The sequence below is a fragment of the Sapajus apella genome, unplaced genomic scaffold (genome assembly GCF_009761245.1).
Source record: "Sapajus apella isolate SASKATOON/1434 unplaced genomic scaffold, GSC_monkey_1.0 scaffold91, whole genome shotgun sequence".
Lineage (NCBI taxonomy): Eukaryota > Metazoa > Chordata > Mammalia > Primates > Cebidae > Sapajus > Sapajus apella.
Genome location: NW_022437031.1, coordinates 2,599,134 through 2,625,035, shown reverse-complemented (window position 1 = coordinate 2,625,035; position 25,902 = coordinate 2,599,134). Strand labels below are relative to the sequence as shown.

The window sequence follows — 25,902 nt, the reverse complement described above, 5'->3', positions numbered from 1 at the left end:
ACTTTGGAGGCAAAAGGGTTTGAAAAATTTACTGATTCTCAAAATGAAAAGGTTCACATAAAACCACTCTGAGAAAATCCAAAATTCAATTTTTCCCATTTTATTTATAATAAATAAATCACATAGAACAATTATATCATAAATGAGGTAAAGATTGTTTCTTAATCTCCAATTATACCCATCTGTTTGTGTGCTCTTGAATAGTTTATAGGTAGTAACACTTAGCAAATAAATAAGTCTAAGAAATAGCATATTTTCTGTGGTTTGTAAAAATAGGATTTCCCTCTAGCAATGAGAGCACCCTTGTCGGCCTATCTGGTTTTACATTACCCTCCAAACAAAATTGGCTTTTATTTTTTATCTTCAATGCATTCTCAAAATGATACATATCACAGCAAAAACTGTCATAGCCAGAGCTAAAAACAACTGAGCTTATTCAAAATTTAGGATTTCATTTCAATAGAGACCCAAAAGCTTTGTATGATTAAACTATGTCGATTCTTGCCTTCCCACTCCCACACCAAATGTTGAAGCTTTAGACAAAATGTTTACAGGAAAGTCACGGTCTGTTGATTTTCACAACTCATTCATTTTTTTCAGGGCTTCAGGCAAAGTAGACACACAGTGTTTTGATTTGAAGATCCATTATTCCCAGGTTTTGAAGAGGGGCTCATTTTTCTGCTACCTTCCACTATCCCATATTCCACTAGGAAGGACCTATATCTCCAGCATATCCAAAACATTTCGTACTACACACATTCTGTTTTCCAAACTAATTAAAACCACACTGATAAATGTAACCTCAATTTATACTGGATTCAATCTTCCCCACACAAAAACATTTCTAGTGTTTGACACTCCAGAAGGACAAGAAAACTGTAGGTTATATACTTACTATTTTCTTCTCTATATATAAAGAAGGTCTAGGGAAAGATCATTTGAAATTCATGCAGGGAAGCTGCCTCATATGCTACAGGAAATGGTCTCTGCTAGAGTAAGGGTTCAGTGTATATGTGTTCTCTGGACATTAATGACAGCTGAGGAGCTGTTATGAAAGTGGCTTCTTCAGAAAACACGCCCACTTCTATGATTCATTGGTGAAGTTTTTTTTTCCTCTCTCTCTCCTCCTCTTCTCTCTTCTTTCTCTCCTCCCTCTCTTTTTCTTTTTGTGCTACCTATCCACATCCCAAGACCCTTAGTCAAAAGCTATAGGGAAATATGGCTATGTCATTCTATAACTTGTAGTAAATTGGAAAAAAAAGAGTGCCTTTCTTATGACTTTAATAGTAATAAATGTATCGAGCATCTCATTCAGTTAACAACACTGGGCTTGATCTTTCTTGATTCTCTCCAACTTAACTGCTTTGTTAAATGTATGGAATAGAGTACATCCTGTTTTCTGTCTTTATAATTAAGTCACTAGCTAAAATGAGAAATGACACAATGATTGGGGCAATTCTGAGGGGTAGCTGCAGTATTGCAGCCATGACGTCATCAGCTGAAGTCTAGTTAGTTTCCTAAATCTCCCAGATGAAATTCGAGATACATTGGGTGGCAAATAGAGTAGGGGGAAAAGAGGGAATAGAAGGACCATAGAGGTTAGAAATTTTAATTGTTCTTATTTCAAAGTAACATGCTGTTTGTTTGTTAACACTTCCTTCCTCAAACGGCTATGTATTGCATTTTTCAAGAGCTGCTCTGTTTTATCTCAGCTGCAGGAGTACTTCTGTGGCCAGCGAAGTACATAACAAACACAGTTTTTAAAGTATTTCAGAAGCTTCCAGAACAAGGAATGCTTGATAATGCAAATGCATTCTTGTTATATTAAATATGTCAACCATATAATTATATAGGTACACTCCCGGCTGCCCCATGAGTTTAGGATGCTGGTAATCCTTGAAGGTTCCCTGCAGGAATGGTTAAGAGGCGTCTTAGTTTAGTGAGACGCCTTCTGCATTTGGAGCTGGAGTCAGGGTATATGGGTTCAAATATTCCCTCTACCATTAATTTTCATTCCCATTCTGCATACTAGGTACTTAGCACTGCTCTAGGTGCTGGGAATTCTAAAAGAAATTAGATGCAGTCTCTGTGAAGTGCTCACATTCTGGGAGGTGGGATAAACATGTAAACAAATAATCACAGAACATATAATATGTTCTCATAAGGTTGTTTATAAATGCTAGGGGAGTGCCAAGGAGGGGTAAGTAATTCTGTTGTCTGAGGCAAGAGAGGTAAAATTTGAGCAGATTTTATCAGGGAGGGGGAAGGGAAATTGGGGGGGACATGCTAGGCAGATGGAATAGCACATGAAAGGGCATGGAGGTGTGAAAGACAATGGTGGGGTCAAGATTAATGAGTAATGCTCTCCACACTCAGTGTTCTATCCCCTCTTCTTCACCCACTTAACTCCTGCTAGTTGTAACAAGTTTGTTTCTCTCCACAACTTGGCTGTGAACTATTCTAAAAGCAAGAACTGTCCACATTCATGTTTGCATCTCTGCTTTCCCCAATCCCAACACCTAGATACCTTTATGTATGTGATACGTATCAATGAATATTTTATTAAATATTTCATCCTTGTAGTACTTTTTTTTTTTTTTTTTTTGAGACAGAATTTCGTTCTTGTTGCCCAGGTTGGAGTGCAATGTTGTGATCTTGGCTCGCTGCAACCTCTGCCTCCTGGGTTCAAGTGATTCTCCTGCTTCAGCCTCCTGAGTAGCTGGGATTACAGGCATCTGCCACCATGGCCAACTAATTTTGTATTTTTAGTAGAGATGCAGTTTCAGCATGTTGGTCAGGCTGATCTTGAGCTCCCAACCTCAGGTGATCTGCCCGCCTTGGCCTTCCAAAGTGCTGGGATTAAAGGAGTGAGCCACTGTGCCCGGCCCATCCTTGTGCTCTTACAGCCTCTGACATATTCATAGAAACCTGAAACGAAGTTCAGCTGATAAAAATTATAAAGACCGTTTGACATTAGACTAGTTATACATAGGCTTGGCTTTTACTCAAATAATAGTAAGTTGGGTTAAAATGATTTCTTGTGAGTCATTGATTACCCAGGAAAGATGTCATTAAAAATCTGTCTATGAGTGACTTTGTATTTCAGTTAACATTAATATCAGCTTGTTTAGAAAGCACTTCTTTTCCCACAGTAGAAATTAAAAATAGAGAAAACAATGTACAGTAACAACCCTCCAAATGTTTAAAAGTTCATGTAATTACATGTATGCCATGAAATCTTTTGATAGTTACATAAATTTAATTATACTAATGGATGATGTCAGTGGGAATGACCGTGAAAGGACCTTAAAAAATTTACTTATCAGTAAAAGCAATGACAACACAGCCAAATTATTAAAATTAACTTTTCCAAATCTCTGTGAGGCAGGAAAGTAGGATCTGGAGGTAGGAAACAGAAGGCCAATTTATACTTCAGCTATGACAGGAAATATCATCTCTATAGGGTATAGGCCAAGTAGATAACTTTGTAACTTTACTTCATCCTCTTCATTTACATAAGGTGTACCCCAAGTAACCAATGGAATCCTCTAGTGGGTATTTAAAATCTCTAAAATTCTGTAACGGGGCCCTTGAGCCCCTATGCTCTGGTGTGCTCCCACACTGTGAAGTGTACTTTCATTTTCAATAAATCCCTTTGTTCCTTCCTTGCTTTGTTTGTGCATTTTGTTCAACTATTTGTTCAAGACACCAAGAACCTGGATATCCTCCACTGGTGGCATCTGGAAATTAATGAAAGGTTTGCAATAATCTAAGTAGTGTTTATTTAGCCAGGTGCTGTGACTCACACTTGTAATCCCAGCACTTTGGGATGCCAAGGCATGTGGATTGCCTGAGGTCAGGAGTTCGAGACCATCCTGGCCAACATGATAAAACCCTGTCTCTACTAAAAATACAAAAATTAGCTGGGCATGGTGGCAGGCACCTGTAATCCCAGCTACATGGGAGGCTGAGGCAGAAGAATTGCTTGAACCCAGGAGGTGGAGGTTGCAATGAACTGAGACTGTGCCATTGCACTCCAGCCTGGGAAACGAGAACAAAACTCTGTCTCCAAAAAAAAAAAAAAAAAAAAAAAAAAAAAGACAAATAGTGTTTATTTAAACAACAACGAAACAAAAATGAAAAAGCCTGGCTGAACCTTGGGAAGAACAGGAAAAACTGGCATTTGAATGTGCTCTAGTCCTATCTCCTCTTCCCAGAGCCATGGTGGCCTTGAAAGCCAACAGCCTCACAAACACAGTAGCCATGAGAATTAGCAGCTTAAAAGCTAACAGAGGAAACTGAACAAATTTAGAACTTCTCCAAAGTCCCATCTCGATAGAATTATTATTATCTGGCCTGTCTGAAAGTTCATTGAAAAACCTGGCTTTTTCAAGGGCTTGTGTTTATTTGATGTGACTCAGAGCGCACTAACAACGAACAGCTTTTTCCTCAGGGATATTTGTTGAAAACAATTAGAGACACTTTAAAAAAAAAAAGATTACAGCTGCCTGAGGGGGTAATAACAGTTAGAGCAAACATGAAGCTGACCAAAAAAATTTAAAGGAAAAGCTGTGAATCAGATGTCCGGAAGGGGCTTTGAAAAGCTTCCACATATTCCTGGGGATCTAGAAGGACACATGCTTGTGTAGGGTTGTGCGTGTGTTCATGGAAGAGCTGAAAAGTTCCTTATCCCTCACCTTTGCTTGACATTATGGTTCTATGTAATCAAGAAGTGAAGGCTAAAGGAAAGATGTCAAATGCTTTCTAGGTGTTGAGATTGTGCCCCAATATGGATGCAAAGCCTCTTGGGAGGAAGACTTAATGGTTCAAGGCATTTAAGAGATTTTTTTTTTGAGTCAATAGCTGACAATAAAGCGATTCCAAGAAGAGATGACAGTGGCCATACACAATAAATAATACAGACTTTAAAGAATTATTTCACAAGTCACTCAACAACAATTACAACAACAAACCTTAGGAAGAGAGAATCTGATTTCCAAGGTTGCCAATTATATTATTTAAAATGTTCAGTCTTCAAAAAAAAATTATGAGGCATGAAAAGAAACTAAAAATATGGCCTATATACAGGGAAAGAAAAAGTCAACAAAAACTATCCTGAGTTGGGCATAGTGGCATGAGTCCCTCAAGTCTAGCTACTTGAGAGGCTAAGGTGAAAGTATGGCTTGAGCCGAGGAGTTCAAATCTAGCCTGGGCAATAAAGTCAGACCCCATTTCTTTAAAAAATATTTTAAAATACTGTCCCTGTGCAAGCCCAGATGGCAGGCTTATTTGACAAAGATTTATGCTTACAGATTACAAGAAAATATGTCAAGGAATAGCCTTTCCTGTCGCGTTCTGCGCAGTCACTCATGGGTCTCGGAGACCTGAAAACTGAGGGCGTTTTTCACCCCAGGGGCTGCTCCTGGCAGCTCTGCAGCCGTCACCATGCCGCAGAATGAATACATTGAATTACACCGTAAACACTACGGATACTGTTTGGATTACCATGAGAAAAAGAGAAAGAAGTAAAGTCGAGAGGCTCATGAACATTAAAAGACAAAGAAAATGATTGGTCTGAAGGCTAAGCTTTACCATAAACAGCACCCTGCTGAGAAAATGAAAATGAAAAAGACTATCAAGATGCATGAAAAGAGAAACACCAAACAAAAGAATGATGAAAAGACTCCAGAGGCAGCAGTACCTGCCTATCTGCTGGATAAAGAGGGACAATCTTGAGCTAAAGCACTTTCCAATATGATTAAACAGAAATGACAAGAGAAGATGGGAAAATGGGAAGTCCCTCTGCCTAAAGTACATGCCCAAAGCCTGCTTTATTGGAGATGGCTTTACAGGAAAACCACATAAATATGAAAGATTCGTCAGGCCAATGGGCTTGCGGTTCAAGAAAGGCCATGTGACACATTCTGAACTGAAAGCCACCTTTTGTCTACCAATACTTGGTGTAAAGAAGAATTCCTCATCTCCACTGTATACAACTTTGGGTGTTATTACCAAAGGTACTGTCACTGAGGTAAATGTGAGTGAATTGGGCCTTGTGACACAAGGAGGCAAAGTTATTTGGGGAAATATGCCCAGGTTACCAACAGTCCTGAAAATGATGGATGCATAAATGCAGTCTTACTGGTTTGAAAGCAATTTCATATATGATTACTGAGGACTACACACCAGTTAAAAAAACTGCCATTACTGTAATGTTTCTGAATACTACCAATCAGCCATACGTGTCTGCAATCATCAAGAGATTTATTAAGTTGTAAACATTAAAATGGAAAAAAAAAAAAGAAAATATGTCAAAGAACAAAAGGAACATAAGATGTCTTATCCCACAGAGGATATTAATGGAAATTCTGAAGTTGAAATGGATAATAACTGAAATAAAAAATCTACTGGAGAGCTCAACAGCAGATTTCAGCAGGCTATAGAAAGAAGCACCAAACTCGATGTTGATAGGTTAACTGAGATTACCTAGTCTGAAGGGCAGAAAGAGAAAATAAAGAAAAATGATCAGAGCCTAAGAGACCTGTGATATATCATCAAGTGTACCAACACACACACACACCACCTACACACACACACACACTCACTAAGAAAAGGCAGAGAATGGCTGAATAGATTTTTCTTCTTTATTATAGAAAACCATTGCTTGCTAATGAATAGATTTTAAAAAACAGGATCTAGTAATATGCTGTCAACAAGACAGTCACTTTAGATTTAAGGGCACAAATAAGCTGAAAGTGAAGGGGTGGAATAAATATTTCATGCAAATGGTCACCAAAAGAAAGCAGGAGTGGCTATACTTATATCAGACAAAATACATTTTATGTATAAAACTCTAGAGACAAAGAAGGCTAACTATGTAATGATAAAAGGGTCAATTATGCAGGAAGATAAAACAATTATAAATATATACACACCCAACATCTGAGAATCTAAATATATAAAGCAAATAACAGATCTGAAGACAGAAATTGACAATACAATAATAGTGAAAAATTGTTAGGCCGGTATTTTTACATCTCTCATTTATCTCTGCTACTACTAATCTGTCTCACCAGAAAACCCCAACAGTGAGGCTGGAGGTAAGAGTGAGAATTCTCACTAAAAAAAAAAAAGGTGAGATTCTCAAAGTGAGGGATGAGAGGGGAGACCCCCTTGCCTACTTCAATTTCACCTCCTCCCTCCCCCCTTCCAGATGGGAAGGAGTGTGAAGAAGAAGAAAAAATGAAATAAAATGCCAAAGAGCTGGGAAAATGACACCGTCTTTAGTTCCCAGTGTCTCTGCTATCTGTTAACCTTCAAAGAGCTGCAAATGCATGTTCTCTCTGCTGGCTGGAGCCCAGCACTGGTTCAAGTCCATGGACCAGGCTCCCTGCTGGAAACACCTCTGCCAAGAAACAGCTTGTTGCTTTTGTCCTGTCTCTATAAGGAGACCCCCGTTTCCTGCTGGTCCCTGCTCACGACGCATATGAATTAGCAAATCAGTGAAGCCAAAAGATTGTGGGCGGAACATCCAGCAAATGGACGATGACATAGTTCCACGTCAGTTTCCCCTTTAGCATTGTAAGCCTATAAAAGGGGAGAGAAGCTGCAGCTTGGAGAGCTAGGTGAATGAGACTGTAGTCCCCGATAGCTCCAGGCCAAAAAAAAATCCATGTCCTTCCTCAGTCTGGTGTTTGAGAGGTTTGTTCCCCGCCGCTCTTGCTACAATGGTAGAGGACTTTAGTACCCCATTCAAAATATCAGATACAGCATCCAGACAGAAAATAAATAAGGAAACATCTGGCTTGAAGAACGTTACAAAACAATTGAAACTAATAGACATATATGGGACTTTCCACCCAACAGCAGAAGAATACACATTTTTCTCAAGTACACAGGGAACATTCTCCAAACAGATCACATGTTAGGTCACAAAACAAGCCTTAACAAATTTAATAAGATCAACGTCATTCCAGGTATATTTTCCAATCATAATGAAAAAAAAAACTAGAAAGCAATAACAGCCAGAAAACAAAACAACAACAAAAAAAATCACAAATATGTGGAAGCTAAACAACGTACTGTTGAACAACCATTGGGTTAAAAAAAATCAAAGGGAAATTAAAAATGTATCTCAAGCAAATCAAAATGAAAACACAGCATACTAAAACCTATGGAATGCATCAAAAGCAATACTAAAAGGGAATTTTATAGTGATAACTGCCTAAATTATAACGAGAAAAAATCTCAAACAACTTAATTTTACACTTCAAGGAATTAGAAAAACAAACCAAGCTCAGAGTTAACAGAATTAAAGAAATCATAAAAATTAGAATATAAATTAACCAAATAGAAAATATTTAAAAGCAATTAAAAGCAACAAATCTAAGATGGTCTTTAGGAAAACATAAAATTGACAAACCTTTAGCTAGACTAAGAAAAAAATGTAAAGGACTCAAATAAATAGAATAAAAAATGAAACAGGATACATTATAATTGATAACACAGAAATACAAAGGAACATAATAGACTATTATCAAAAATTATATGTCAACAAGTTAAACCTTTAAACAAAATAAATATAGAAGAAACTTACCTCAACACAGTAAAAAAATGATATATCCCATATATATATATATATGGGATATATAGAAATATATATTCTATGGGAAATAAGAAAAGGATGAAAGGAAAGGATGACAATCATCACCACTTTTACTCAACATGGTACTTGAAATCCTAGCCAGAACAATTAGGCAACAGAAAGAAATAAGAGGCACCCCAATCACAAAGGAAGATGTTAAATAATCTCTGTAGGTGAAAGACTTATACACTGTAAATAATAAAACATTGGTGAAGGAAATTAAATAAGACACAGATAAATGAAAAGAAAGCCCATATTTTTTCATTGAGAAAATTAATATTGTTAAAATGTCCATACTACCCAAAGTGAGCTATAAAGTAAATGTAATCTCTACCAAAATCCAATGATATTCTTTACAGAAAAGGAAAACACTCTATAATTCATATGAAACCTTAAAAGACCCTGATAGACAAAGAAATTTAGGGCAAGAGGAATAATGATGAAGGTATCACACACCTTGATTTAAAAATATATTACAGGCTGGGTCCAGTGGCTCATGCCTGCAATTCCAGCACTTTGGGAGGCTGAGGTGGGTGGATCACCTGAGGTCAGGAATTCGAGACCAGCCTGGCCAACATGGAGGCCAACAGCCTCCCCATCTCTACTAAAAATACAAAAAAATTCGCTGGGTGTGGTGGCATGTGCCTGTAATCCCAGCTACTTGGGAGGCTGAGGCAGGAGAATTGCTTGAACCCGGAGGCAGAGGTTGCAGTGAGCTGAAATCGTGCCATTGCACTCCAGCCTGGGCAACAAGAGTAAACGCCATCTCATATATATATATATATATATATATATATATATATATATCTCAAAACTTAGGTAATCAAAACAGTATGGTAAAAGCATAAAAACAAACACAGGCCAAAAAAACAGAATTGAAAACAGAGAAATAAATCCACATCATTACAGTCAATTGATTTTCTACAAAAATGCCAAGAATGAACAATGGGGAATAACAGTCTCTTCAATAAACAGTGATGGGAAAACTGAATATCCACATGTAGAAGAATGAAGTTGAACTATGATCTCAAACTATATAAAAACAATGCAAATTGGATTAAAGACTTAAACATAAGATACAAAACTGTTGAATTACTAGAAGAAAACATAGGTAAAACATCTTGAGTTGGTCTGGGCAATGATTTTTTGGATATGATCCCAGAGGCACAGGCAACAAAAGCAAAAGTAGACAACTGGGATTACGACAAGCTAAAAAAAAGAAAACAAAAACCTCTGTACAGTACAGGGTACAGTCAATGAGTGAAAAAGCAACCTATAGGAAAGGAGAAAATATTTGCAAATCATGTATCTAATAAGAGATTAACATCCAAAATATATTGAGAACACTTGCAACTCAATAACAATGAAAATAACCCAATTTAAAAATGGATAAAAAACCTAAATAGACACGTCTCTGGATAACACATACACTAAGCAGAAACCTTACGTGCCAGAAAGAACTGGAGTCCTATCTTTAGCCTCTTAAAACAGAGTAACTGTCAGTTGAAGATTTTGTACGCAGCAAAATTAACTTTCATAAATGAAGGAGAAATAAAGTCTTCAGACAAGCAAATGCTGAGGGAGTTTTTCACTATCAGACCAACCTTACAAGAAATGCTAAAGGAGTTCTAAAACTTGAAACAAAAAATTGATATGCACCAGGATAGAACCTTTTGAGAGCATAAAACATAGAGGTAAGGATTCTTTTGGCTCAAGATAAATGGGTAGAATAAGATATTCCATGCAAATAAAAACTAAAAGCAAGCAGGAGTAACTATTCTTTTTTTTTTTTGTTTTTTTTTTTTTGAGACGGAGTTTCACTCATGTTACCCAGGCTGGAGTGCAATGGCGCGATCTCGGCTCACCACAACCTCCGCCTCCTGGGTTCAGGCAATTCTCCTGCCCCAGCCTCCTGAGTAGCTGGGATTACAGGCACGCACCACCATGCCCAGCTAATTTTTTGTATTTTTAGTAGAGACGGGGTTTCACCATGTTGACCAGGATGGTCTCGATCTCTTGACCTCGTGATCCACCCGCCTCGGCCTCCCAAAGTGCTGGGATTACAGGCTTGAGCCACCGCACCCGACCTAGGAGTAATATTCTTATATCACACAGAATGGACTTTAAAGCAACAACAGTAAAAAAAAAAAAAAAAAAGACAAAGAAGGTCATTATATAATGATAAAAGAATCCATCCAACAAGAAGATATTACAATCCTAAATATATAGGTACCTAGCTCTGGAGTCCCCAGATTTATAAATAAATGACTAGACTTAAGAAAAGAGAAAGCAACATAATAATATTAGGGAACTTCAACAATCCACTGACAGCACTAGACATATCGTTGAGGCAGAAAGTAAACAAAGAAATACTGGACTTCAGGTGTGGGGTTGGAAACACTAGGTATGGGTACAAATGTCTTCATGCTATTTATTTTTTTTTTTAGATGAAGTCTAGCTCTGTCGCCCAGGCTGAAGTGCAGTGGCACAATCTCGGCCCACTGCAACCTCCGCCTCCCAGGTTCAAGCGATGCTGCTGCCTCAGCCTCCAGAGTAGCTGGGATTACAGGTACCCGCCACCACGCCCAGATAATTTTTGTATTTTTCGTAGAGATGGGGCTTCACTGTTTTAGCCAGGCTGGTCTCGAACTCCTGCCCTCAGGTGATCCACCTGCCTCAGTCTCCCAAAGTGCTGGGTTTACAGGTGTGAGCTTCCATACCAGCCTGCCCCTTGGTCTTGACAGTGATCTCCACAGGGCTGTGAGAGAACTTCTCAATGACAGAGTCAATCCAGTTCAGTGGCTAGACCTGGGTGCTGAGACGGTAGTACATGAGCTCAAAGTCATCACTGGACAGGATGGTGTGGTCATTGTCAAAACAGGAGAGCAACACACACTGGCAGAGTTTTAGATCCTCCAGCTCTACCGATTTGTTCTTGTGACAGCCAGTGAGCTCAAAGAGCATGCAGTCATTGAGGCCCAGCTGCAGCTCTGGCATTCCTTACAGAAACACCTTGAGCTTGATGGTGCCAAAGATCTCACTCAGCAAAATGCTGCCATTGGCATTGACCAGCAGGTTGGCAGACTCTATGACATCGCTGAAGACCTCATGCTTCTTGTACTTGATGCTCTCAGAGCACCAGGACACAGCGTTGTTGATGGTGAGTGGCATCTGTGACTTGCCCACTCTCCAGCTTTTTGCTCTGTTGTGTGATGCGTTCCTGCAGGATCTTGCTGTTGGTGGTCTGCCAGAATCTTAAGTCAGCGAGCTTGTCCAGTAACTCCTAGGTGATGACAAAGTTGTCCTGCATGCTTTCCTCCTCCAGCTCCTTAAAGAATGAAGTCTATCGATGTCATAGAATCTGCCAAACTGCTGGTTGTATGAGAAAATACAAGAGGGGCTTGATGTCCCCCTCATGAGTGCCTTCTCAGAATGACCTGCCTTGGGGGAGTAGAGAGACCCTCCAACTTAGCTGCTGAGCCCAAAGTCCCCACTGGCCCACTACTCTGAGTTTTAGAATGTTGTTAAAAAGGTGAATCTAGAACAATAAGAAAAAACAAAAAAAGAAAAGAAAAAGAAAATGGTCATACTGCACAAAGCAATCCACAGATTCAATGCAATTCCTATCAAAATACTAACATCAATTTTCACAGACTTAGAAAAAAACAATCCTAAAATCACGTGGAATCAAAAACAAACCTGAATAACCAAGGCAATTCTAAGCAAAAAGAACAAATCCGGAAGCATCACGTTATCTGACTTCAAATTATTCTACAAGACTATAGTAATCAAAACAGCATGGTAATGCTATAAAGGTAGATACATAGACCAAAGAAAAAGAATAGATAACACAGAAATGAAGCCAAATACTTACAACTAACTGATCTTCAACAAACCATATGAAAATATAAATTGGGGAAAGACCCTATTCAATATCTGGGTGCTGAGAAAACTAGATAGATACACATAGAAGAATGAAACTGGATCTCTATCTCTCACCTTCTACAAAAGTAAACTCAAGATGAATCAGAGATGTAAATCTAATACTGGAAGCCATAAAAATTCTAGAAGAAAACATAGGAAAAACACTTCTGGACATTGGTCTAGGCAAAGAGGTTATGACTAAGACCCCAAAAGCAAATGTAAGTATAACAAAAATAAACAAATGGGACCTAATTAAACTAAAAAGCTTCTGCACAGAAAAAGAAAAAATCATTAGAATAAGCAGACAACCCACAGAATGGGAGAAAATATTTTCAAACTATTCATCTGACAAAGGACTAATATCCAGAACTATGAGGAACTCAAACAAATCAGCAAAAATATAAAAATAAATAAACAAATAAACAATGTCATCAAAAAGTGGGCAAGTTACATGAGTAGACATTTCTCAAAAGGAGATATACAAATGGCCAACAAACATGAAAAATGCTCACCATCACTAATTGGTAGGGAAATTCAAACTAAAATAACAATGAGATATCACCTTACCTTAGCTAAAACGGCCATTATTAAAGCCAAAAAGCAAATAGATGTTGGCCTGGATGTGGTAAAAAGAGAATGCTTATACACTGCTGGTGATAATGTAAATTAGTACAATCTCTTTGAAAAATAGTATGGTGATTTCTCAAAGAACTAAAAGTAGATCTACAATTTAATCCAGCAATCCCTCTACTGGGTATCTACCCAAAGGAAAATAAGTAATTATATCAAAAATATACCTGCCATGTATGTTTATCACAGCACAATTCACAGTGGCAAAGATATAGAACCAGCCTAAATGCCCATCAACAAATGAGTGGATAAAGAAAATGTGGGACATGTATACCATGGAATACTACTTAGCCATAAAAACAGAAAGAAATAATGTATTTTACAGAAACTTGGATGCAGCTGGAGGCCATTATTCTAAAAGTTAACTCAGGAATGGAAAACCAAATACCATATGTTCTCGCTTATAAGTGGGAGCTAAGCCATGGGTACACAAAGGCATATAGAGTTGTATAATGCACATTGGAGTCTCAAAATGGGGTAGGTTTTAGGGTGGTTCAGATGAGAAACTATTATTGGGTACAATGTCCATACTCTAGTGATGGCTACACTAAAATCTCAAACTTCACCACTATACAATTCATCCATGTAACCAATAAACACTTGTACCTTGAAAACTATATATATTTATATATATATTATATATATGTAACTATTGCTTCGTGTGTATATATATATATATATATATATATATAAAAAGATACTATACATGACAAAATTAAAAAAATACAAACGGCCAAGAAGTATAAGAAATAGTGCTCAAAATTATTAATCAGGAAAATGCAAATCAAAAGCACAATGAGATATTACCTCACACCTGTTACAAAGACTATTATCAGTAAGATGAACTATAACAAGTTTTGGGCAGGAAGTGAAGAAAAGATAACTCTTGTATACTGTTGAGAGAAAGGGAAATTGGTATGCTTTATAAAAAATAGTATGGAGCTTCATTTCAAAATTAAAAATAGAATTACTTTATGATCCAGCAATCTCACTTTTGAGTACATAGGCTAAAGAAATAAAATCAGTATCTTGGAAAGCTATCTGCATTCCCATGTTCATTTGAGCATTATTCACAATAGTTGAGATATAGAGAAAACCTTAATGTTCACTGATAGATAACAGGATAGTGACAATGTGAGATCTGTTTATCAATCTAATAATAATAATATATATATATATATAATGTAAGAGATGTGAGATATATAATGGAATATTATTTAGTCCTATAAAAGAAAAAAATCATGCTCTTTGTGATAACTTGGTTGAACCTGGATGACATTATTCTAAGTTAAATAAGCCAGATGAAGAAAAACATATGCCTCTTGATGTCACTTATATATAGAATCTATAGAATCTAAAAATGTCAAACTCACAGAAACAGAGACTAGAAGAGTGGTTACGTGGGGCTGGGGAGACTAAGATGTGGGAGGATGTTTGTCAAGGGATGTAAAATTTTAGTAATGCAAGATAAATAGGTTTTGGTAATCTAATGTACAACAATGTCTCTATAGTTAACAATATTGTATCATATACTTGAAATTTGCTCAGAGGGTAGATCTCCAGTGTGCTCACCACACATAAAAATGGTAACTGTGTGAGGTGATGGATATGTTAATTAGTTTTTTTGGTGAATATTTTATAAGGTGTGTATATATATATATAATCATGAATTTTTATGCCTTAAATATATATAACTTAAAATTGTTAAATATATCTCAATAAAATGGGAAAAAAATAAAAAGGTGTTAATATAACCTGCAGAATAATCTCTGAAAATAATTCCAAAATATAATAAAAGAGATAACAAGAGATTAAAATGGTACACTGGAAAATCACTATTCAACACAAAATAAGGCAGTATTGGAGGAAAAGAGTAATGCAAATAAGCATAATACATATAGAAAATAAAAAGCAAAATAGCAGAAGTCTTTCAAAATCAGTAATTACATTAAATGTAAATGAATTAAACTCTCCAATTAAAAGACATGAATTGGAAGAATGGATTAAAAAATGATTCAAATAAATGTTGTCTGCAAGAGACACATTATAGGTTAAAAGGCACAAATAGGGTGGAAGTAAAAAAATGGAAAAAGATATTCCACACAAACAGTAGCCAAGAAAGAGCTGGAATGGCTATACTAGTATCAAACAAAATATACTTTGAGAAAAAATGTTACTAGAGACAAAAAGTACCAATTTATAATCATAAATGAGTCAATCAGTCAAGAAGACAATGCAATTATAAATATATATGCACCTAGTAACACAGCCTCAAAATACATAAAGCAAAACCAGACAGAACTGAAAGGAGAAATCAAGAATTCAACAGTAATATTTGAGGTCTTTAATACTCTCTTTCAATAATGGAAAGATCAACTAAGCAGAAGATTAATAATAAAATAGATGCTTTCAACATCTCTACAAACCAACTAACCACAAGAGAAATCTACAGCACATTACACCCGACAGCTGCAGAATGCCTACTCTCCTCAAATACATATGGCAATATGTTAGGGCATACATATGCCTCAATACAGTTAAAAAGATTAAAATCATATAAATTATGTTCTCTATAAAATGAAATGAAATATAAAATTAATAATAAAAGGAAATTTGTAAAATTCAAAAATACATGGAAATCAATTAAATGATTCTAAATAATCAATGACTCAAAGAAACCACAGAAACCACGAAGGAGATTAGAAAATACTTTGGGATTAATCAAAACCAAACCATATGATATCAAAATTTAGAAAATGCAGCAAAGCAGTGCTTAAAGAAAACTTTTCTATCTATAGAAACCTACATTACACAGGGAGGGAGCATCACACATTGGGGTCTGTGGGGGGGAGTTAGGGGAGGGACAGTGGGGGGTGGCACGTGGGGAGTTGGGGAGGGATAATATGGGGAGAAATGCCAGATATAGGTTATGGGGAGGAAGGCAGCAAACCACGTTGCCATGTATGTACCTATGCAACAATCTTGCATGTTCTTCACATGTACCCCAAAACCTAAAATGCAATAAAATATATATTTAACAAAAAAGAATAAAAAATTCAAATCAATAACCTAACCAGTCAACTTAAGAGGCAAACAAAACAACAACAATGGAAACTAAACTCAAGAAGGAAGAAAATAATAAATATTAGAACATAAATAACTATAATAAAACAGAATAAATCAATAAAAATAGTTTATTTGACAAGATCTTGGCTAGACTGACAGAGATTTAAAAAGAGGAGACACAAATTACTAAAATTAGGAATAAAAGGGTATATTACTGCTGAATTTACAGAAATAAAAATTATTATAAGGAAATGCTATGGTATGAACATTTGTATTCCAACCAATTATATAATTTAGATAAAATGTTCTAATTCCTAGAAAGACACAACACCAAAATTGACTCAGGAAATAATCTGAAATCTAAACAGATCTATAATAAGTAAGGAGATTGGATTCATAATAAAAAGAAACATAAGAACCCAGTTAGGAAGTCAAAGTATCTCAGGCAAGCTCAAAGCTAAGAACAGCTGCATTGAAATGGGTATGAAAATGATTTAATTTTATCTGTATCAGCCACTATCTCAAGTTAGCATATCTCCCATTGGGAGCAAAAGTCCAACATATATTTTATTCTTTGAGACAGTAAGAAAATAGTAGAACGTACATCTAACATTCTGACTTTTTGGGAAGCTGCTGTTTTTGTCTCACCTGGCTCAAACAACTTATGGGAAACAGGAATAATTTGAATGGTTAGGAGCCACTAAGAAAAAAGAGCGCCCAGCAGCTGTGACAGCACCAAAGAACTTGTAACAACACAGGCAGAAGCTGACACAGCTTGGCAAAACTGTGAAAAAGCAACTAGCTCATAGCTTCATAAGTGGGAGGAGGGAAAAGGGAAATGTGTATTCAAAGTTCTGGCTTTTCTGGGAGCTGCCTAAAAGACTAGCTTCTGTCTTGCCTAACTTAGAGTGATGACAAGAAACTAGCGTATTTTGAATGCCTGGGAGCCTTTTAAAACAAAAGAATGCTCAGTGGGAGACACATATACAAAAGAGAAGATGATGTAACGACAGAACAGGGAGAGAGGCAGCCACAAGCTGAGGAATGCCAACAGTCACCAAAAGGGGGAGAGTCAAGGAAGAGATTCTCTCTTATAAACTCTGGAAAGAGTGAAGCCCTGACAACACCTAGATTTCAGACTTTTGGCATCCAGAATTGTGAGAGAATAAATTTCTATTGACCCAGTTTGTTACAGCAACCTCAGGACATAAAAATAAGAAATTTTCTGAGAGCCCACTAATTTATTTTTTATTTTTGAAAAGAAATCATAGATGACATAAACAAATGAAAAAACATCCCATGCTTATGAGTGGATAGAATCAGTATTGTGAAAATGACCATACTGCCAAAAGCAATCTACATATTCAATGTAATTCCCATCAAAATACCACCATCATTCTTCACCTTTTATTTTAGATTCAAGGGGTACGTGTGCAGCTTTGTTACATGAGTATATTACATTATGCTGCGGTTTGGGATATGTTTGATCCCATCACCCAGGTAGTGAGCATAGTATCCAAGAGTGTTTTTCAATCCTTCCCTGCGTTTCTTCCTCTCTCCTCTAGAAGTCCCCAGTGTTTGTTGTTCCCATCTTTATGTCCATGAGTACTCAATATTTAGCTCCCACTTACAAGTGAGAACATACACTCTTTGGTTTTCTGATCCTGCATTAATTCACTTAGGATAATGTCCTCCAGCAGTATCCATATTGCTGCAAATCAAATGATTTTGTTCATTTTTATGGCTGTGTAGTATTCCATGTTGCATATAAAGCATATTTTTTGTATCCAATCAACCACTGATGGGCACCTAGATTGATTCAATGTCTTTGCTATTGTAAATAGTGCTGCAATGAACATGTGAGTGCATGTGTCTTTTTGGTAGAATGATTTGTTTTCTTTTGGATATATACCCAGTAATGGGATTGCTGGGTCAAATGGTAGTTCCTTTTTAAGTTGTTTGAGGAATCTCCAAACTGCTTTCCACAGTGGCTGAACTAATTTACAGTCCGACCAACAGTGTGTAAGCAAGAACTTGCCTTTTAAGGGCAAGCTCTGCTTCTTACAAGCTACACAACTTCAGAGATGTCTTTTTACAATTTTATTTATTTATTTTTTATTTATTTATTTATTTAGTATGCTTTAAGTGCTGGGTTACATGTGCAGAAAGTGCAGGTTTGTTATTTAGGTATACACGTGCCATGGTGGTTTGCTACACTCATCAACCTATCATCTACATTAGCTATTTCTCCTAATGGTATACCTGCCCTAGCCCCCAAACCCCCAAAACAGGCCCCATTTTGTGATATCACCTTCCTGTGTCCATGTGTTCTCATTGTTCAACTCCCACTTATGAGTGAGAACCTGCGGTGTTTGGTTTTCTGTTCTTGTGTTAGTTTGCTGAGAATGATGGTATTCAGCTTCATCCATGCCCCTGCAAAGGACATGAACTCATTCTTTTTTATGGCTGCATAGTATTCCATGGTGTATATGTACCACATTTTTTATAATCCAGTCTATCATTGATGGGCATTTGGGTTGGTTTCAAGTCTTTGCTATTGTGAATAGTGCCACAGTAAACAAACGTGTGCATGTATCTTTATAGCAGAATATTTTTTTTTTTTTTTTTTTTGAGACGGAGTTTCGCTCTTGTTACCCAGGCTGGAGTGCAATGGCGCGATCTCGGCTCACCGCAACCTCCGCCTCCTGGGTTCAGGCAAATTCTCCTGCCTCAGCCTCCTGAGTAGCTGGGATTACAGGCACACGCCACCATGCCCAGCTGAATTTTTGTATTTGTAGTAGAGACGGGGTTTCACCATGTTGACCAGGATGGTCTTGATCTCTTGACCTCGTGATCCACCCGCCTCGGCCTCCCAAAGTGCTGGGATTACAGGCTTGAGCCACCGCGCCCGGCCTATAGCAGAATATTTTATAATCTTTTGGGTATATACTCAGTAATGGGATTGCTGGGTCAAATGGTATTTCTGGTTTTAGATCCTGGAGGAGTTGCCACACTGTCTTCCCAATGGTTGAACTAATTTACGCTCCCACCAGCAGTGTAAAAGTGTTCCTAATTTCTCCACATCCTCTCCAGCATCTGTTGTCTTCTGACTTATGAATGATTGCCATTCTAATTGGCATGAGATGATATCTCATTGTGGTTTTGATTTGAATTTCTCTAATGACCAGTGATGATAAGCTTTTTTTCATTTGTTTGTTGGATGCATAAATGTCTTTTTTGAGAAGCATCTGTTCATATACTTCACCCACTTTTTGATGGGGTTGTTTTTTTCTTATAAATTTGTTTAAGTTCTTTGTAGATACTGGATATTAGCCCTTTGTCAGATGGAGAGATTGCAAAACTCTTCTCCCATTCTGTAGGTTTCCTGTTCACTCTCATGATAGTTTCTTTTGCTGTGCAGAAGCTCTTTAGTTTAATTAGATCTCATTTGTCAATTTTGGCTTTTGTTGTCATTGCTTTTGGTGTTTTAGTCATTAAATCTTTGTCTATGCCTATATCCTGAATGGTATCGTGCCTAGGTTTTCTTCTAGGATTTTTATGGTTTTAGGTTTTATGTTAAAGTCTTTAATCCTCTAAAGTTAATTTTTTAAAAAGGTGTAAGGAAGGGGTCCAGTTTCAGTTTTCTGCATATGGCTAGCCAGTTTTCCCAACACCATTAATAGGGAATCCTTTCCCCATTGCTTACTTTGTCAGGTTTGTGAAACATCAGATGGTTGTAGACGTGTGGCATTATTTCTGAGATCTCTGTTTCCATTGGTCTATGTATCTTTTTTTGGTTACTGTAACCTTGTAGTATAGTTTGAATTCAGGTAGCATGATGCTATCAGCTTTGTTCTTTTTGCTTAGAATTGTCTTGACTATGTGGTCAAGACAATTTTTCAGTTCCATATGAAGTTTAAGGTATTTTTTTTTTCCAATTCTGTGAAGAAAGTCAGTGGTAACTTTATGTGGACAGCATTGAATCTATAAATTACTTTGCGCAGTATGGCCATTTTCACGATATTGATACTTCCTAACCATGAGCATGGAATGTTTCTCCATCTGTTTGTGTCCTCTCTTACTTCCTTGAGCAGTGGTTTGTAGTTCTCCTTGAAGAGAGCCTTCACATCCCTTGTTAGTTCTATTCCTAGGTATTTTATTCCCTTTGTAGCAATTGTGAATGGGAGTTCACTCATGATTTGGCTCTCTATTTGTCTATTAATGGTGTACAGGAATGCTTGCAATTTTTGCACATAGATTTTGCATCCTGAGACTTTGCTGAAGTTGCTTATCAGCTTTAGGAGATTTTCGGCTGAGAAGATAGGACTTTCTAAATACACAATCATGTCATCTGCAAACAGAGACAATTTGACATTCTTGTTTCCTATTTGAATACCCTTTATTTATTTCTCTTGCTTAATTGCCCTGGTCAGAACTTTCAATAGTATGTTGAATAGGAGTGGTGAGAGAAGGCATCCTTTTCTTGTGTCAGTTTTCAAAGGGAATGCTTCCAGTTTTTGCCTATTCAGTATGATAATGGCTGTGGGTTTGTCATAAATACCTCTTATTATTTTGAGATAGGTTCTATCAACACCTAGTTTATTGACAGTTTTTAGCATGAAAGGGTGTTGAATTTTATGGAAGGCCTTTTCTGTATCTATTGAGACAATCGTGGTTTTTGTCATTGGTTCTATTTATGTGATAAATTATGTTTACTGATTTGAGTATGTTCAATTATCCTTGCATCCCAGGGATGAAGCTGACTTGATCATGATGGATAAGCTTTTTGATGTTCTGCTGGATTCTGATTGCCAGTATTTTATTGAGGATTTTCACATCAATGTCCATCAGGAATATTGGCCCAATTTTTTTTTTTTTTCTGTGTCTCTGCCAGGTTTTGCTATGAGCATGATGCTGGCCTCATAAAATGAATTAGGGAGGATTCCCTTATTTTCTATTGTTTGGAATAGTTTCAGAAGGAATGCTATCAGCTCCTCTTTGTACCTCTGGTAGAATTTCGCTGTGAATCCATCTGGTTCTGAACTTTTTTTGTTCGTCGGCTATTAACTACTTCCTCATTTTCAGAACTTGTTATTAGTCTATTCAGAAACTCGACTTTTTCCTGGTTTAGACATCAGAGGGTATATGTTTCCAGAAATTTATCTGTTTCTCCTTGATTTTCTACTGCATTTGCATAGAAGTCTTTATAGTATTCTCTGATCGTAGTTTGTATTTCTCTGGGATCAGTGGTGATATCTTCTTTGTCATTTTTTATTGTGTCTATTTGATTCTGATCTCTTTCCTTTATTAGTCTGGCTACCAATCTATTTTGTTGATCTTTTCAAAAAAAACCAGTTCCTGGATATACTGGTTTTTTTGAAGGGCTTTTCGTGTCTCTATCTCCTTCAGTTCTGCTCTGATCTTAGTTATTGCTTGTCTTCTGGTAGCTTTTGAATTTGTTTGCTGTTGCTTCTCTAGTTCTTTTAATTGTGATGTTAGAGTGTTGATTTTAGATCTTTCCTGCTTTGTCTTGTGGGCATTTAGTGCTATAAATTTTCCTCTAGACATTGTTTTAAATGTGTCCCAGAAATTCTGGTATGTTTTGTCTTTGTTCTTATTGGTTTCAAAGAACTTCTTTATTTCTGCCTTGATTTCGTTATTTAGCCAGTAGTCATTCTGGAGCAAGTTGTTCAGTTTCCATGTAGTTGTGTGGTTTTGAGTGAGTTTCTTAATCCTGAGTTCTAGTTTGATTGCACTATTGTCTAAGAAATTGTTTGTTGTGATTTCCATTCTTTTGCATTTGCTGAGGAGTGTTTCACTACCAATGATGTGGTCAATTTTAGAATAAGTGTGATGTGGTGCTGAGGAGAATATATATTCTGTTGATTTGGGGTGGAGGATTCTGTAGATGTCTATTAGATCTGCTTGGTCCAGAGCTGAGTTCAATTGTGAATATCTTTGTTAATTTTCCATCTCATTGATCTGTCTAATATTGACAGTGGGATGTTGAAGTCTCCCACTACTATTGTGTGGGAGTCTAAGTCTCTTTGTAGGTCTCTAAGAATTTGCTTTATGAATCTGGGTGGTCCTGTATCAGGCACATATATATTTATAGTTAGCTCTTCTTGTTTCTTTGATCCCTATACCATTATGTAATGTTCATGTCTCTTTTAATCTTTGTTAGTTTAAAGTCTGTTTCTTTGTTGGTTTAAAGTCTGTTTTATCAGAGACTAGGATTGCAACCTCAGCTTTTTTTTTTTCTTTCCATTTTCTTGGTAAATATTTCTCCATTCCTTTTTTTTGAGTGTACGTGTGTTTTTGCATGTGACCATGTGACATGGGTCTCCTAAATACAACACACCGATGGCTCTTGACTCTATCCAATTTGCCAGTCTGTGTCTTTAAATTGGGGCATGTAGCCCATTAACATTTAAGGTTAATAGGGTTATGTGTAAATTTGATCCTGTCATTATGATGCCAGCTGGTTATTGTGCCCGTTAGTTGATGCAGTTTCTTCATGGTATTGATGGTCTTTACAATTTGATATGTTTTTGCGGTGGCTGGTACCGGTTGTTCCTGTCCATGTTTAGTGTTTCCTTCAGGAGCTCTTGAAAGGCAGGCCTGGTGGTTACAAAATCTCTCAGCATTTGCTTGTCTGTAAAGGATTTTATTTCTCCTTCACTTATGAAGCTTAGTTTGGCTGGATATGAAATTCTGGGTTGAAAATTCTTTTATTTCAGAATGTTGAATATTGGCCCCTACTCTTCTCTGGCCTGTAGGGTTTCTGCCGAGAGATCTGCTGTGAGTCTAATAGGCTTCCCTTTGTGGGCAACCTGACCTTTCTCTCTGGCTGCCCTTAGCATTTTTTCCTTCATTTCAACCTTGGAGAATCTGACAATTTTATGTCTTGGGGTTGCTTTTCTCGAGGTGTACCTTTGTGGTGGTCTCTGTATTTTCTGTATTTGAATGTTGGCCTGTCATGCTAGGTTGGAGAAGTTCTCCTGCATAATATCCTGAAAAGTGTTTTCCAACTTGGTTTCATTCTCCTCGTCACTTTCAGGTACACCAATCAAATGTAGATTTGGTCTTTTCATATACTCCTATATTTCTTGGAGGCTATGTTCGTCACTTTTCATTGTTTTTTCTCTAATCTTTTCTTCTCATTTTATTTCATTAAATTGATCTTTAATTTCTGATGTCCTTTCTTCTGCTTGATTGATTTGCCTTTTGATACTTGTGTGTGTTTCACAAAGTTCTCATGTTGTATTATTCAGCTCCATCTGGTCATTTATATTCTTGTCTAAACTGGTTATTCTAATTGGCAATTCATCTAACCTTTTTTTTCAAGGTTCTCAGCTTCCTTGCATTAGGCTAGAACATGCTTCTTGTGGATTTATCTCCCTTTGGTCTTTGATGTTGGTGACCTTTGGATGGGGTCTCTGGGTGGACGCCCTTTTTGTTGATGTTGATGTTATTCCTTTCCGTTTGTTAGTTTTCCTTCTAACAGTCAGTCCCCTCTGCTGCTGGAGTTTGCTGTAGGTCCACTCCAGACTCTGTATGGGTATTACCAGTGAAGGCTTCAGGTTCCAGCCTGAGTTCTCCTGTATAGGTGTCTGTCAGTTCCTACTGGGATGTGTCTCCCAATTGGGAGACACAGGGGTCAGGGATCCACTTGAGGAGGCAGTTTGACTCTTAACAGAGCTTGAACACTATGCTGGGAGATCTGCTGCTCTCTAAAGAGCAGTCAGGCAGGGACATATAAATCTGCTGAAGTTGTGCAGCTGTGCTCACAGCTGTCCCTTCCCCTAGGTGTTCTGTCCCAGGGAGATGGGGGTTTTACCTATAAGCCCCTGACTTGAGCTGCTGCCTTTTTTTTTTTTTTTTTTTTTTTAAATAGAAGCCCTGCCCAGAGAGGTGGAACCTAGAGAGGCAGTCTGGCCACAGCTGCCTTGCTGAGCTGTGGTGGGCTCCACCCAGTTTGATCTTCTGGGCAGCTTTGTTCACACTGTGAGGGTAAAATTGCCTACTCAATCCTCAGCAATGATGGACGCACCTCCCTGCACCAAGCTTGAGCATCCCTGTACGAGCTCAGACTGCTGTGCTGGCAGTGAGAATTTCAAGCTAGTGGATCTTAGCTTGCTGAGCTGTATGGTGGTGGGACCCACTGAGGAACACCACTTGGCTCTCTGGCTTCAGTCCCCTTTCCAGGAGAGTAAATGGTTCTGTCTTGCTGGTGTTCCAGGTGCCACTGGGGTATGAAAAAAAATTTTGCAGCTAGCTCACTGTTTGCCCAAATGGCTGCCTAGTTTTGTGCTGTACATCCAGGGCCCTGTTGGCATAGGCACCAGAGGGAATCTCCTGGTCTGTGAGTTGTGAAGACCATGGGAAAAGCACAGTCTCTGAGCTGGAGTGTACCCTTCCTCACAGCACAATTCCTAAGGGCTTCCTTTGACTAGGAGAGGGAGTTTCTTGACACTTTGTGCTTCCCAGGTGAGGTGATACCCCACCCTGCTTTGGCTCACCCTTTGTGTGCTGCATCCACTGTCAAATCAGTCCAAATGAGATGAACTGGGTACCTCAGTTGGAAATGCAGAAATCACCTGCCTTCTGTGTTGCCCTTGCTGGGAGCTGCAGACCAAAACTGTTCCTATTTGGCCATCTTGCCAGTAATCCTCTAGTTAAGGGATGTCTTTTAAGTTCTCTGAGCAAATAAAACATTACTGTTCATCTATATGATTAGTGAAGTTTTTAATTTAATTTAATTTAATTTTAGTTTTTGAGATGGAGTCTCACTTTGTCCCTTAGGTTGGAGTGCCGTGGCGTGATCTCAGCTCACTGCAACCTCTGCTTCCCAGGTTCAAGCTATTCTCAAGCCTCAGCCTCCTGAGTAGCTAGGATCACAGGCACCAACCACTACGCCCTGCTAATTTTTGTATTTTCTGGTAGAGATGGGGTTTTGCCATGTTGGCCAGGCTGGTCTCAAATTCCTGACCTCAGGTGATCCTCCTGTCTTGGCCTCCCAAAGTTCTGAGTTTACAGGTGTTGAATCACTGTGCCTGACCTTGAAGTTTTTAAAAATGTTGTGACACTCAGTGCAAAATAAGGTGAAGAAATAGGCATCTGAATATGCTCTTGGTGGGATTTTATTATATTTTTTTAAAGGCAATTAAATCATATTTATTATGGTCAATTGAAAAAATAGCCAAATTCTTCTCATCTTTGTTTTTTCCTTTAATGCTATAATTAACCACATCATTCATTGAATTTTTTTAAGGTAGAGTTTTAAAATATTTTATTTATTTTTATTTCATAGGCTTTTGGGGAACAGGTGGTATTGAATTACATGACTAAATTTTTAGTGATTATTTTTGAGATTTTCATGCACTCATCTCCGAAGCAGTGTGCACTGTACTCAATGTGTAGTCTTTTATCTCTCACCCTCGCATCCTTTCCCTCAAATCCTCAAAGTCCATTGTATCATTCTTATGCCTTTGCGTTCTCATAGCTTAGCTCCCACTTATGAGAGAGAACATAATACATTTGGTTCTCCATTCCTGAGTTACTTCACTTAAAATAATGGTGTCTGATTCCATCCAGATTGCTGCAAATGCCATTATTTTATTGCATTTTTTTTTTTT

At 37.5% G+C, this 25,902-nt stretch overlaps 1 protein-coding gene and 1 pseudogene across 3 annotated transcripts in view; one reads left to right on the top strand and one right to left on the bottom strand.

Annotated features, from left to right (window-relative positions):
* ZC3H12B (zinc finger CCCH-type containing 12B) overlaps positions 1 to 25,902 on the bottom strand; it is a 504,463-nt gene that overhangs the window by 20,821 nt on the left and 457,740 nt on the right. The window lies entirely within an intron of this gene.
* Positions 5,267 to 6,595, top strand: LOC116535025 (annotated as a pseudogene).